We start from the raw sequence: 9,221 nt of genomic DNA on the forward strand, positions 1-9,221 counted from the left end.
GGGTCACACACCGATAGTCAACATGAGCAACCTTTCAATCTAAGTGTTCATTCGCGACTAAGCCCACAAGGAGCATCTTCCACCTCACATCGAATTAGGTAGCACGACGGACGGAGATAAGTAGTCACTCAATCTGGCTCAAAGTTCAACCGGCAACCTGCGAAGAACTCGCTCGCCTGCTAGGAACGCATCGTATCCACAGCATAAACGAGACAAACACATGGAAGGGCAGCCTAGACCGGCAAGTCACGGCTAGGGGCAACCAACAGTTCCGTTACCCCCAACAAAAGAAAATTCAGGAAAAAGTAGAGAGACTCTTGACCAAGCGATTGCGTAATTTCCAAAGCAACGAGGTCACCGACGAGGCACTACGATGGAACATGACCAACATAAGCAGGTCACCCTTCACGAACGAGATCGAAGAGGCAGAACCTTCACATGAGTTTAGCATGCCACATTTCACATCTTTCAAAGGGGATGAAGACCTAGAGAGACACTTAAAGCACTACTGAAGCGCAATTATCCTCTATCAAAATAATGACTATCTCATGTGCAAGATATTCGCCACCACTCTACAAGGCAAAGCGCAAGATTGGTTTTACACCCTGCCAGCATAATTTATTCGGAGTTTCATCGAACTTTCTTTAGTTTTCACCAAAGAATATGCATCATATTGCTCGATCAAATAGAAGTCTGACCATTTGTTCAACGTCAAGAAGAACCCAAAAGAGTGGCTTCATGACTATGTGAAGAGGTTCAAAGCAAAGAAGGCAAAGATAGTCGGATACAACGACTCAATAGCTAGAGTAGCCTTCCAAAAAGGACTTCCAGCATACCACTCGTTATTCGAAAAATTGATCATGAAAGAAGATCTAACTCTAGCAGACTTTTTCGCTCTAAAAGAGATGTTTGCACTTTGGGACGAGGCTTGCCAATGCACATTCAAGGACTTGAAGAAGTACCCGATATCACCTCCCTACTGTCCAAACCGGAAGCAGTGAAGGACTTATTCGCATGTTTGATGATATTTGAAACAGCAATAAGCTCTACTATCATAGAGAAAAGCTGGGGGCCCGACTACCTGTATTCCACAGTTCAAAAGCTCTCCTCGATGCTACCAGAAATTCAAAAGCTAACTTTGGCAATAGATGTTGCAACCTGAAAGCAAGTTTTGTCCTCGTCGCCCCAAAAGATTCTACATAGGAGCAACATCTACCGGCAGTTAAGCACCACTTCATGCTACGTGTCACAAGGCCCTAGCCAACCCTTGCTCTATAATTTAGTTCTAGAGTGGTCCAATACCGGCAATTGAGCATCTCCTGCTATGTGTAACATGGCCCCAGCTCCACGATTTCCTACCACGCACTCACGATGCAATAGAAAGGTTTAACGACGCCCCGGAGGTAGGGAACAAACCCTAACCACGTCTGCTCCACCTGATGGAAACTTCTGCTATTTTCATGTCGATGATGCGTCTAACTGCAAAGGTTCGAGAGCAAGCATAGTCTTTGTCACCCCAGATGATTCGATACCCCAACAGGCAATCGCTCTAGGCTTTAAAGCATCTAACAACGAAGTAAAAAATGAGACCATACTAGCAGGCCTCCGAATGGCAGAAGACTTAGTGGTGAAAAAATTTGCAATTCATTCTGATTCTTAGCTAATTACTAGCCGACCTAGGCTCCACCCTCGACCACCAACTCAAACACTCTATTCCGGTGGTCTATAAAGTCTAAAGGTTAGCTCATGAAAAAAAGAAGCGAAAATGAAGAAAAACGAAGGAAGCATGTTTATAAACATCTAGCAAAGGCCGAAAGAGTTCAAGAAAAACAAGAGCTACAAGGAAAAACAAAGAAAATCCTAAAGGCTACTTAGAAGACTACACTTCAGCAGCTTGGACATCCCATGACTACTTGGTCGCCACACCTTCAGCAGCCACAACGCTCTTAGCAGCGGCATCATCTAGCACTTCATCCTCGGCTACCCTAGCTTGGGCACCAACTTCTTTAACTACTTCACCAATGGAAGCCTCAAAAGTAAAAGCAAGGAAGTCTTCTGGAGAAATAGAGAAGGTCTCGAAACCTCGAGCCCATCATTCTCACCCTTCAGTTGCTCATTCTCCTCGAGCAGACCAACACGGAAGCGCTATAGCTCATCCACTTCCTTCTTCAGACTTTCGTTGATCTTCAGTACACCTTGAAGTTCCAACACTTGGGGTTCAAGCCTATCGACGATTCTCTTGAAGTGGATCATTTGATTATAAGCAGTAATTAACTCGTCATCCTTTGCATAAGCAACGAAATGAAGCTCAAAAACTACAAACTCAAGATCTTGAATTTGAGGTATGTAACATCCAATCTCCTTCTCTACACTTTCATACTTAACTTAGATTACGTCAAACCTAGTCTGTAGAGAAGTGGGGGCAGAAATATTAGACCCTTTCAAAGTAACGAGCTCAAAATCCAACCTCTTGATCCCCTCGGCCGAGGAATAAGTTTCAGCTATCATATTCCTTGGTAGCCTTGCTATATCTACATCATAGCAAGCAGAACAGTCATTCTATATTAGGTCGTATGCTTCGTAAAGGAACTTGGGCAAACAATCCTTTCTAATGCCATCAACAAACTTAGCACAAGTGTCCATGTCTTCAAAGAGGATCTGGTTTCAAGAGCACACAGATCTTAGCAGCCTCCCCAGAAGCAGGCTTAGTGGATTTCTCACAGTTGCCCACGCGAGCAGTCTTCTCCTTCCCAGCAGGCGAATCAGTCTCAGCAGCAGAAGAAGTGGGCCTTAGTGCCATTTTAGCAGCATAGTCCACCTTATTGCTCTTCATAATAGAAAACCTTTCCGAAGGAAAATCGGACTTAGCTCCCAACAAACGTCTTGGCATAGACTTCAGCACTAGGGGCATAACAAGACCTCTACACTAAGTAATACTATCAACAATCGAATTAGCCATTCTTAACATAGCAGGCGCCACAGGCTCAGATCTAGCAGCCTTATTTTTCTTCCCCTTGGAAGAAGTCATGTCAATCACAAGCCTCTCGACAGCAGGCGGACCCTAACGAGCAGCAAATGAAGTCTTCAGTTTTTTCTTAACTAGCATCTCTTGAGCAGACGGGGAAGATCTTTTCTTTCCACCTTCATTCATAGTAGGCTCCACAACAGCGATCAGACGAATCAAAGTATCCGTCTTAATCCTTTTTACCTTCTCTCTCGGGAGCAACCCACATTTCTCCCGACAAAGAAAACTAAGCAGCCAACGTTATTCACGATACTCAACAAGGGAACTCAACCCATACTAGCTTTTTCTTCATTTTTTCTCTCAAACCAGCAGGTAGGAGGCCTGCATGCCCAGCATTCCAGCAGCCCATGAGGTCCGTGACCTCCTCATCTCCCTCAATCGCCGGCCTGGCCCTCGTTAGGTCCAAAAGCCCAAAGAACATAAGCCATACGGCTTGCCTAACACTGCGCCCCAGCACCTCAATCCGCAGCCCTAGCCGCACAAGCTGCCCTTGGCTCTAGCCAAGCTGAGCAGCCCAAGCAGTGGTCTCTGCCACAACACCTCCTCGGCCCATGTCGAGCCGACTCCTAAGCCCTGCCAACCGACATGCCGCACCACCTCGACGGTTGCCTCGCGGCAGCATTATCCAAGAAGAAGATAAGGAAAATCAATTTTTTCTTACCTCGGTGCAGCGCGGAGAAGACAAAGAAAACAACGAAACACGGTCATTTGCACGGGCAAGTGTAGAAGATGCTAGGGGACGGGAAACAAATATCCTATAGCTTTCTCTCTCTTGTAAGGTAGAATAAATCGCTCTCCAAAGTTGATTTAATAATTCACTTAAGGTGGACTTAAATAGGTTTTGAGAGAAATTTATTTCCCTTTCCTAGAAGGATCTAATTTCTAATTAAAGAGGGAATTTACATCAAAATAGGAAACAATCCTACGTTTCCTAAAGCAAGAAGATCTCTACACCTGCTGCCCTTTGCTGCGAGTAGCCCAACAGGTGTGGGGGCACTTGTAGAGCCAAAAATAATCACAAGGCGACACGTGGATTTTTAGATAAAAATACCCTTGAGGCATACTGGGATTCCTACGCATGAGCAGCAGACAATCATCACTCAACCAAGTCAAAAGTCCCAAAATAGGTAAACAATTCAAAACCTATTTCATCCAATCCTCTCCACAAGGTAACCCCCAAAACATTCCTTTTAAATTATGTTAATTGGCTAATCAATGGATTTATTACCTAATTAATCTATTAATGGCCGATTAAATCACCAATTATACCCAAAAAATACACAAAGGCCGGTCACTTTCTCTCCCAAGGGGACCGGCCATGCACTATATATTCAACCTCATTTCCCCTAAAAACCTAGGTCTTCACTCTTGCTAAAATTCTCCAAAATTCTCAAACACTTTTCTCTCAAAATTCTAACTTTAGCATCGAAGGTTCTTCGGCCAAAGCCACCCCCCCCCCCCCAAATTAATCGTGAGCACGTGAGGTTCTTGGCCTTGATTTAAGGTGTTATTTGTTTTGTACGTGCAATTTTGTCCAAAACCAAGGAGGAAGAAATTTGCATCCACAACCATTGATGTATTAATTTAGACAATCCTATTTCAAATAGTTCAACTCCAATTTTGGATAGCTCCAAATCATCAATATTTGTTTTAAATAACAATGAAGCTATCATGACACGTTTTTTAGAGTATGAAATCTCGGCATGGAATGAAAAATTGGTAATTAAATCCGAAATTTGCTCTCTCTATATAGTCCATCTTTCCAATAATTATTACATCCAAGCCCAAATCATCAATATTTGTTTTAAATAACAATGAAGTTATCATGACACGTTTTTTGAGATTTCAAATCTCAGAGCATAGAATGAAAAATTGGTAATTAAATCCGAAATTGGCTCTCTATATAGTCCATCTTTCCAATAATTATTGTCACATCCCGACCCGGGGGGGGGGGGACCACTTCCCGGGCCCGCTCCACCACCGTAGCACGATATTGTCCGCTTTGGGCCCCGACCACGCCCTCACGGTTTTGTTTCTGGGAACTCACACGAGAACTTCCCGATGGGTCACCCATCCTGGGAATGCTCTCGCGCGCTACTCGCTTAACTTCGAAGTTCCCATGGAACCCGAAGCCAGTGAGCTCCCAAAAGGCCTCGTGCTAGGTAGGGATGGGAATATACATTTAAGGATCACTCCCCTGGGCGATGTGGGATGTTACAATTATCACACTCAAGCCCAAACTCCAGGTTCAAGCCAAAATTTGCTCTCTATAATCCATCTTTCCAATCACTTAGTAATTAAGACAAAGTGTTATAAGGTGTGAGAAACTTTTAGTAGTGAGCAATGTAGGACAATAAAATAGGAAGAGATTTCTACATAAAAATTCATATATATATATATATAAATATTCCAGGCCTTTAAGGGAAGGGATCTCCATTTTTCAAAAAAAATGGGGACACCTTCTTAACTATTAGATTTGACTGTAATGAAATTCTGTGGTTGAGATTAAATCACAGGCCACAGAATCTCAACCACATAATTTCATTAAATCCAAATCTAACGGTCAAGAGGATGTCCCCATTTTTTTTGAAAAAATAAGAATTCCTTCCCTTAAAGGTATGTATATATATAGAAAAATTCCCAACCACATTCTCTTGTTTATGTTAGCAGATGACAAAATGCATCATGAAGAAAGCTAATAATTAGCATATCTTTGCCAACTCTTGCTTTTGCTATCTCTGGTTTGGTAAATGTTGTTAATTATAAAATTTTAATATAAATAAATAATGAAACTGAATGTGCTAGTTTTGTAAGTTTTCAAATTTTGGTTCGATTGTTAAAAAAAAAAAAAAAAGAAACTTAAAAACTATAATGGTTACCAAACGGGTAAGTGATTCATTATCAGTATAGATCTCATGTAAAACAGATGGCTAAGTGAATTGAAGACGAAATAGACCGACGGAAATCAAAGGGACACAACAGGAATTTGTAGATTTGGCGTTCGAGCACTGATTTAGGCCCATGATACCTTTATGAAAAAAAAATGACATAACGTTTCAAACCCACGACATTACCGTGATATATGATGGATTTTGGTCATCCGATGCCTTTTAGCTTCCAGAACAGCATTTTAAATTATTTAATAAAGCTCAGACTTTTCGTTTGTCGTTTATTTTCGTAAGAACCTTGAGCTTCCCTAGGGGATTGTTATTAAAATCGTTGGCTTCCCATGTAATAATATCATCTTTCAATCAATAATCAAACAAACCTTTCAGTTTTCAACCAAAATCTGGTGAACTTCGGAACTTGTTCTTCAAGGGCTTAAGTTGGTATCCCTGTTACCCTTGTGCTGCATCAAGATCCCACCAATTAAATTATGTGCAAGAGCTATGCATGACCCTTGTGACACGGAGAAAACGCTAGAATCTTACCTTCGATCCAAATATCTGATTTTTGTTACAATTGTTATTTTCATTGCAGGAAAATGTGGCGGAGACAATAATTCCCAAATCCTCCAGCTTTCGGATCATGCAAACGTCCCACCTCAAAAATGATTGCGATCCCTTATTTAACCGCGTTAACCACGTACTTCAGCTATGGATTGCTTTTCGTTTTCGGCCAAGTCAGAGATTTCTTCCGCAAAATCATCGACTGGTGGAGTGCATTCCGTAATCATTGTACATAATTTGTTTCTATTGTTTAGCTTTTCCTGTAATTTTATGTAAAAAAAAAAAAAAAGCATTGCTTTGTTGCAAAAGTCAGGGTTATGGTCAAATCTGTTTAGGACTTGAAGATTTCTATATTCGCCAGCTTTATCTTCGAATTCAGGTATTTGGTTATTGATTTGATTGTGTTATATTTCTTGAGCTATATGAAATGGATGCAGCTGGCCCTGCAATTAATCTTGAATTCCATGGAGTCCCATAAACATAATTATTGATAACTCTGGTTAATTTTTTAAAGTTTTGACTGGTCAGGATGTTTCAATAGGCTTATTGCAAGTGCTCCTGATGCTTGGTTTGATGTGGTTGAACGCTACTCCAATGACTACAACAAAACACTCAAGTAATGATTACAAATTTCCTCCGATTTCGCAATTTCATGTATATTTCACGCCTTTTGTTATGTTTTCTTGATTTATATTCTGATTGTGTAACTTGGCTGATGCAGGCTAACCAAAAAAAACCAGTAGATGCCATAACTCGGGATCTTACAATTACCTTGGCTTTGCTGCATCTGATGAGCACTGCACACCTCGCTCTATTGAGACGTTGAAAAAATATTCCCCCAATACTTGTAGTAGCCGAGTTAATGGCCGTTGGTATACTAATACTACTTTGCAAGGAAAATTTGTTTGAACTATTTTTCTAAATGAATTTACCATGATACGCTTCTATCAACAGGCACCACGGATTTGTTGGAAATTCAAATCAAAACAGGTTGTAAAATGTTGCTGCTAGCTGTTTGTTTCTTTCCAGCTACAAAGAACAAAGTCTCCTCCATGTGCTAGCTGAAAGGTTGTGATTACAACCTGGAATGGTGCTGCCATGTGCTAGCCGAATGTAGACAACCTGGAATACATTTGGTCTCTTCATTTTTCACGTTCCCATGTGTTAAAGACAACAGATATGCTGCTGTCTGTGTGCTGTCAATTGATGGTGTAAAGGTGTAGGTTGTGTAGTATTTAAGGAAGCCTCTCGTAAGGCTTTAGATAAAAAATCCCAATCCCATTTTCTGATTGTATTCTCTCAGCTTCATAAGCTTGTAAGCTTCTGTCCCTTTTCATCAGTTTGTAAACTGCCTTTTATTTCATATATCAAGAAAGTGTGTTTTAGTGGAAGCTTGTTATTTCCTATCCCTTCTCCATTTGTTAGTCCAATTTTATTGAGAGAGAAAGTGAGAGGTGTGATAGAGTTTGTAAACTTATCACCCACATATTTTGGTATTGAGTTAGTAAACTCTTGTCAATACCAACAATTGGTATCAGAGCCAGAATACCATTCTGGCAAGTGCAGTAGCTATGGCGTCCAATTTAGTGCAACTCCAAGTTCCCACATTGAAGAAAGAAAATTACGAAAGATGGTGCATCCAATTCAAAGCATTGTTTGGATCACAGGAGCTATGGGAAGTTGTCAGTAGTGGGTATGTTGTACCCACTGCCGAGCAAGAAGCCGTATATACTGCGGATCAAAGGAACACTCTCAAGGACTTACGAAAGAAGGACCAAAAGGCGCTGTATTTTCTATACCAGGGTTTGGAAGATTCAACATTCGAGAAGGTTGCAGAAGCAACAACGAGCAAGCAAGTATGGGACACACTCAGTACAATCTACAAAGGAGTAGATCGGGTCAAGAAAGTGAGATTACAGTCACTTCGAGCAGATTTTGAAACTGCTCACATGAATGAAGGAGAGAGCATCTCCGACTATCACTCAAGGCTCATTGTGATAGTAAATCAGATGAGGAGAAATGGCGAAAGACTCGATGAAGTACGAGTTGTGGAGAAGATACTCCGGTCACTCACATCTAAGTTTGAGCATGTGGTGACTGCCATTGAGGAATCCAAGGATTTGGAGGTGATGAGCGCAGAGGAGCTACTAGGATCCCTCCTAGTTCACGAGCAACGCATTCAGAAGAATGCAAACCCCACAACGCTAGAGCAAGCTTTGGAGTCAAAGTTGAATATTGACAAACCAAATGGAGGTCGTGGGCAGTGGAACTCACGTCGTGGGAGTTCATCTAACCGTAGCCGAGGACGAGCTCGAGGAAGAGGTCGAGGCTATGCACAAAATTGAGGTCAGTCTCAGGAGTGGAGATCTAATCGAGGAAAGGCACATATCCAATGTCACAATTGCAAGCAATATGGACATTATGCCAATGAATGTTCACATAAAAATGGTGAGCATGTCAACATGGCAAAATCAAGTGGAAATACTGATGAAGAACTTACAGTCTTGCTAGCACACCATGATTCCAGTAGCCAACAAGATATTTGGTATTTGGACTCTGGTGCAAGCAATCACATGTGTGGAAAGAAGGAGTTTTTTGCCGAACTCAAAGATGGGCCTTATGGATCTGTGAGTCTTGGTGACTCCTCAAAGTTGCCAGTTGAAGGCAAAGGGAAGATCAAGATCATCCAGAAGGATGGTAAAGAAGAATACATCTCCGATACCTACTACATACCAGGTATGAAGAGC

Source organism: Pyrus communis, chromosome 16, assembly GCF_963583255.1.
Source record: "Pyrus communis chromosome 16, drPyrComm1.1, whole genome shotgun sequence".
In the NCBI taxonomy this organism is placed as follows: domain Eukaryota; kingdom Viridiplantae; phylum Streptophyta; class Magnoliopsida; order Rosales; family Rosaceae; genus Pyrus; species Pyrus communis.